We start from the raw sequence: 7,160 nt of genomic DNA, 5'->3' as shown, positions 1-7,160 counted from the left end.
GCAGAGAGCTGGATTGGAAGTCAGGCAACTGGGACTCAAACTGGTGCCCATATGGGATGCTGGCACTGCAGGCCAGGGCTTTAACCCAGTGCATCACAGTGCCAGCCCCTCATACCCACATTTAATTTCTAAAATGGAATTATATGTTGCAGTGTTTCAACATGAATATTCATTTAAAAATACAAGAGTATTTTTGTCAAGTTGCTGCACATGTGCAGGTTCCTGAAGAACAGCACACCTAGAGAGGGCATGAGCTCTCCACAGCCTCTCCCCAGCCTTGCTCTGATCATCTCTTCCATTGGGCAGCTCACCTGGGTTTTGTGTGATATCCTCTGTAATCAATGTGTAAGTGTAAGTAAAGTGTTTCCTGGAGTTCTGTGAGCCACAGTCATTGAACTTAACAAAGGAGTTGTGCAACCTTAATGTATAGCTGATCAGTCAGAAGTTCAAGTCACGAAACAGGTTTTTCAATTGGCATCTGAAGTCGAGGGGTGGGGGGAGGACGAGCGTACAGACTTGTTGGACTGAGCCTTCCACTTGTGGGAATCTGAGTATTTCCAGGCAGACAGTGGCAAAATAGTCACATTACAGAACACGCAGTTGGTGTCAGCAGAATTGCTTGGTAGATGGGGAAATACTCCCATATCAGATTGTTGTGTTAAGGATTGTGTGAGAGTAGGAAAAACAATTTTTTTCCCATCTGTAACAGTGGATGTGAAAGGGTAAGCAGAAATAGAACCCACATGGCACCCCTGACCAGAGATAACACTCCCCATCAATGAGCCCCTTGGGACATCCACAGGTGCTCCCAGGAGTAACATTCCCATGTTTGAAAGTTGCTGGCATATGATACCAATCATGTTTGAAAGCTAGAGAGGAAAGAATACTAGCTTTCAAATCAATCAGATATGAATATGAATCCAAGAACTGCTGCTAATCATGACTGTGTGATCTTGAACATGTTGTTTAACCTGTGAGTCCTAAGATTCTCATCTGTAAGGTCAGAATCATAGCGCTGGAAACCACGGATTGCTGGGAAGATTAACGAGACAGTGTCTGTAAACCTCCTAGCATAGAGCTTTGACAAGCACACTCAAGAAATATTAATTTTATTTTTGATAAGTTTCTTTACCTCCTAACAGAGATAATAGTACTTATTTCACAAGATTTGTTAAGGATTTAAAAAGACAATTTCAGTTCTATTTTTTTCCCACTAGAGTATCATAAATTCTTATTTCTCAGAAAGTCTTATTATTTGATTCTGAAATATTTGCTAAATGATTATCATGTGTCAGAAACTGTTTTGGTGTCTGGGCTGTAAAAGCAAATAAGAAATAGTTTCTTGTCTCAAATAGCTCACAAATTGGCCACGGAGATTAATGTGTCTACTGCTGCTTATTGTATTGAAGATATCTTGTTGACTTCTGAGAGTAGAAGCTCAATAAGAAGATGAGAACAGACATTATATTCTAGTTGTACAAGAATTAAATGGGAAGTGAGATAGTGGGGATGGAATATGTAGATTATTTCATAAAAAATTATACCAAAGTAGAAGAGAGCAAAAAACTGGTTGAACTGAGGGCAGAGAACAGGGATATGAGAGATGAGAGTATAGATGATATAGACCCAGCAAGAGGGACTGGTCTCCAAGATAAAGGATTAACACTGCAGAGGCAAAGTGAAGGCAGATAATGTGTAGGGGTTCCCAGAGGTGGATGGAAATTATGACATTAGAGTACAGTTAGAAGACAGGAATGGAAGTTAGGTAAGGAGGATAAATCAGTCTAAGTAAATTTTAATTATTGAGACTGGATTCTTGATAGCAAGTCACAGCTGATACCCTGCTTCCTCCATCGTTATGCAAGATCTACATAAAACCTCATCACCCGCAGGCATTGGGTTTGAAAGAAATTTTTAATGATTAGCACAAACAATGCAAAAACTAAAAAATAATCAAAAGAGAAATTCTGAAAATCTCTTTATAGTGATTTTATTTAGACTTTCAAGTAAATACGATTTGTGTTTTCAATAATGGTAAGAAAAAGAGGTTGGAGGAATAAGAACTAGAAAGCAGCTGCAAGAGGACTTAAGCAGATGTAGCCCAAGGAGCTGCAGAACAGAGGCACATATGCTCAAGCAAATCCCATCACTACTGCACTAAGAATTCCAGAGCCTGGCCTCAAAATATGTGTTTTTTAAAGCACTAGTCACTCCACCTTCTGTGTTTGATTAATACTCATGAACTAGTGATCTAGAACACACTACAATCCATTGAGAGTGTAGCTGTTAAATAATTTACATAAATCAATTTGTTTCATTGCAAATGATTCCGATCACACAGAGGTTTAAGAGGCATGGATTTCTTGATAAGCACCCATCCTCCTACAAACTCAGCATTTACCACTGGTTCCCTATTCTAGACAATCCACAGACCAGGATCTTGTAAGTTCCTATAATTAGGACCCCTATAATTAGAGAGACTTCTCTAAAGAGTATGCATTCCTCACCCACAATTTCTCTAATGGTTTCTCATCTAACCAAGCCAAGGATACATGATATCCCCAAATCTTAAATTCATAACTTCATATTTTATAGAGGCACAAAAGGGTGTACCTATTTAGGATTGGAGTTACTAAAGAAAAAGAAAAGCCTGGATTTTGAAAACAGTACATTATGTGCTATTCATTTATTCTGTCCTTAGTGAAATAGGTTTTTAGAAAGTTCCAATATATTATGCATGAGAAATGGGAGGATGTAGGGTGTGTGGCAATTTTATAGTTCCCTGTAGAAAAAAAATATGTTTAAATTATGTGTTTGTAGCCTTAGAATTTTACCAGATGTCCAGGCATTATTGTTTTCTTTCTACATGAGAAATTCTTTAGAAAATCCACAAGAAATAATCTTGGTCTAACTGTTCTCCCTAACTGAAATGTTTGCTTGCATCTAGAATAAATGGTAAATGAAAATTAAATCTGTATATAAGTGAAGTAAAAAAGTTTTCAAGTTTTTAAGTACCAATAAGGTGCTGTTTAACAATAATAACTAAAATAATCTCTCTTTAGATGGTGCTATCTAGATCTCAAGAAAATGGAATGATAGCTTAACATAGTGTTCTCACCTCTAATGCTATATATTAGTATATAAAAGTAAGTAATGCAAACTAATTTTTATTTTTAATAATGAGATAATAGTTTAAAGGTAATTTCTGACTACTATATAACTTTCCCTGGGCTAAATATTTAATATATATCATATTTTTTAATTCTTCCAACTATCTTGCTATTATCCCTACTTTATATGTGAAAATGGATTGAAAATAAAAGTGACTTATATAAAATCAAAAAACTAAGTGGTAGGCTGAGTTTTTAATCTATACTCTCTGAATCTAGAGACCAAACACAATTATGATAAAAAAAAACTAGTTTTAAATTATCTACAAGTAAATAATTACAGTTCATATATAGAATTCACCCAGAAAAAGGCACCAAAAAAATTATGGCAGGAAGGTAGCAGTAACCTCTTGATGAACTCGTAGAACCTATTATATGGCTCATGTTGTACAAGAATTCAGTAAAAACATTCTCAATGTGAGTTATAAAAGCACTTTAGGTCACACTATGAAGCCAAGGGGATTAAAATCATCCCGTTTACAAAGAACAGCCTCAGATGTGATGTAGCCCTATTAGGTTTCAGTAAATAAAGAGGTCAGAGAAGATAGTTTCCATATGAGCAAAGAGGGTTTCTTTCATAGATTGTGCTGTTAATGCCTTTCTGAGGAGACTACAGGGTTTGTCACAAATTTGAAGGGGAAAAATGAATTAAATGCCAAAAGACAAGTGAGAACTCTCCAAATTTACATAGAAACCACTGAATTCATATACTTCTTGCCAGAGCACCTAATATTTATTAAACATTGTGTTTTGTCTGGGTTCTTATGACCTATATTTGAGAATTAGATGGAAATTGTATAGATTAGAAAGCTAAGGTTCCAAGTTAATAGTAGAGACTGTATTCAGTCCTTAATTGTGCTCACTACACCAGTTTCCTACTGGGAGAAACTCAGGAGGCACTCCCAGGAAGAAGGATTCTCAGGATGGGATTAAAACACGAGCGAAAAAGGAGATGGGAAAAGAAGAAATTTAATGTGTCCCTCAGGTTTCTGCTTTGGTGTTAAGGATTGGAGGAGCAAGGAGAGATGACCTTTGAACTGTTTAGTCTCATGTGTCTATGGCAAAGCCAAATTGAATTATTTATATGAAATATATGACTTTGAAATTTAGGGAAGCGCTATGAAAATGAATGTGTGTGTTTAGTTGATCATCAGATAATTAAGTAGGAAGTTTGTTTAGGAAGAATATATGCAGTATTAAGAAACACCAAAGGCTAGTATTAGAAGTCTAATTGTGGGGCTGACACTGTGGCTTAGTAGGTTAAACGTCTGCCTGCAGTGCTGGCATCCCATATGGGCGCTAGTTCATGTCCCAGCTGTTCCTCTTCCAATCCAGCTCTCTACTAATGGCCTGGGAAAATAGTGGGAGACAGCTCAAGTGCGTGGGCTTCTGTACCCACGTGGGAGACCAGGAAGAAGCTCCTGGCTCCTGGCTTTGGATTGGCCCAGCTTCAGCCATTGCACCCATCTGGGGAGTGAACCAGCAGATGGAAGACCTCTCTCTATGTCTCTCCATATCTCTGTAACTCTACCTCTCAAATAAATAAATAAATCTTTTCTTTTTTTTTTTTTTTTTTTTTTTTTTTTTTTTTTGACAGGCAGAGTGGACAGTGAGAGAGAGAGACAGAGAGAAAGGTCTTCCTTTTGCCGTTGGTTCACCCTCCAATGGCCGCCGCGGCCGGCGCGCTGCGGCCGGCGCACCGCGCTGATCCGATGGCAGGAGCCAGGAGCCAGGTGCTTTTCCTGGTCTCCCATGGGGTGCAGGGCCCAAGCACCTGGGCCATCCTCCACTGCACTCCCGGGCCACAGCAGAGGGCTGGCCTGGAAGAGGGGCAACCGGGACAGAATCCGGCGCCCCGACCGGGACTAGAACCCGGTGTGCCGGCGCCGCTAGGCGGAGGATTAGCCTAGTGAGCCGCGGCGCCGGCCTAAATAAATAAATCTTTTATAAAAAGAAGCCTAATCATTATGTATGGAATAAACCACTAAAAGGGAGACTCAGATGTTACAGAATTAGAATTCTGAAATGAAGTCTATTTCAGAGAAGATGGAATAACATTTTTCAAAAAGCAAGGAGAGAAATATCTAATGAGAAAAGAAGCAAAAAATTGTCCTTGATGGACAAGATGTCAACTTTCAATGTTAAATCTATGCAGCGCTTGTATTAAAGGTTCTCAAACCAGTAGGCATAATTCCAAACTTCCCATCTTGAATCTGTCAGAAATAAGAAGTGCATCAATTAATAGTACAAGAGATTACCACATTAAATTGAGTACAAGAAAAAATAATACTCAAAAAGATTTGTGTATGTATTTGTGGATGTGAGACAAAGAGAATAGCATTGTTAAGGAAGGATTATACAATAAATGTGCAAGGTTAATTTGGTAGCTACTGGGAAAATCAGTTTAGCTCAACTTTACACCCTATGTCAATATGATTCTAGATGATTTGAATAGCTAAATTTCTTTTAAAGTATAGAAATTAGAAAAAAAAAGTATGTAAGCTACCATTCGATTAATTTTAAGATGAGTAGCGTCATTTTAAGCTTAAAGTCAATGAAAGGCAAAAAGAAATGAATAATTTGCATATTAGTAACTTTATAAATTGTGTGCATCAAAAATCTTACAACTAACAAATTAGAAAAATGTTTCCAACAAATAGTGCAGACAAAGCTAAAAAGCCAGCCACAGAGGACGGCTGTGGAAAGATGTTAGAAGAGGAAACATCAGGAGTATGGATAACAAATCCACTGACAGTATGGATAACAAATCAGTATGGGTAACAAATCCACCGACAGAATCTTTCTGATGTAATCATTTTGGAAGCCTGGAGTCTATGAGAGCCTACAACTTTCACTGATAGCCTAGACAAAAAAGAGATGAATTTCAATCCACTTTAGCCCCTGTAGTACAGTAGCAGCTGCCTATCCCCTGTAGCTAGTAGCCACAAATATGTTTCTGAAGCAACTTACATAGTCCACAGAAGTCAGTGTAGGCAATAAGGACACCGTCCTCCAACTATCAGAAGTCAGCTGCTCTGATCCTGGAGATGCAGCCAGAGGCAGGCATCCGCCCCACCCCCACCCCTGTCACTTCAGGCTGCTGCAACTTCCAGAGGTCAATGTAATTTGCTTGCTTGTTTCTTTCTTTATTTATTAAACTGAAAATCCTGCACCAAGCAAAACTGTCCTTCAAAAGTAAGGGAGAAATTAATTTATTCCCAGATGAGCACAGAATGAGACAGTTTATTTTAAGAGACCTGGCCCTCAGAAACAGTAAAGGGAGTCCAATAGGTTGAAATGAAAAGACACTAGATAGTAAATCAAAGCCATATGAAGAAATAAAGATCTCAGAAAAGGTAAACCCAAGAATAATTACAAAAACTAGTGTTGTTATAACAATGATTTATAAGTCCAAAATTTAAGAGGCATTAAAAATAGTTTAAAGCTAGTGCTATTATAACTTTGGTTTGCAAGTGTATATTTCATTTCCTTTATAATTTAAGAGACTAATGTTAACCAATAACTATTAGTTCATGTTTTTGAGACAATGTATAAAGATGCAATTTTGTATTATTAATAACTAAAAGAGTTGGAAACAGAACTGGGAAAGAGTAGAATGTATGTATTGAAGTAAGTCAGCATAAATTTAAAGTTTAATTTATAACTTTAGGCTATTAAATGTAAACTCAAGGTGACAAAAAAGAAAATCGTTATAAAAGCATACACAAAGAAAATGGGAGGGGAGATAACATCTTATCTGACCATAAAAAATGCTGGGGTTAGTGCTGTGGTGCAGCAGGTTAAAGCCCTGGCCTGAAGTGCCAGCATCCCAGATGAGTGCTGGATCTAGTCCCGGCTATTTCTCTTCCAATCCAGCTCTCTGCTATGGCCTGGGAAAGCAGGAGAAGATGGCCCAAGTCCTTGGGCCCCTGCATCCACGTGGGAGACCCAGAAGATGCTCCCGGCTCCTGACTTCGGATCGGCGCAGCT

Source organism: Oryctolagus cuniculus, chromosome 5 (assembly GCF_964237555.1).
Source record: "Oryctolagus cuniculus chromosome 5, mOryCun1.1, whole genome shotgun sequence".
NCBI classification, from domain to species: Eukaryota; Metazoa; Chordata; class Mammalia; order Lagomorpha; family Leporidae; genus Oryctolagus; species Oryctolagus cuniculus.
The sequence above is the reverse complement of the archived record's forward strand: the minus strand, read 5'-3'. Positions refer to the sequence as shown.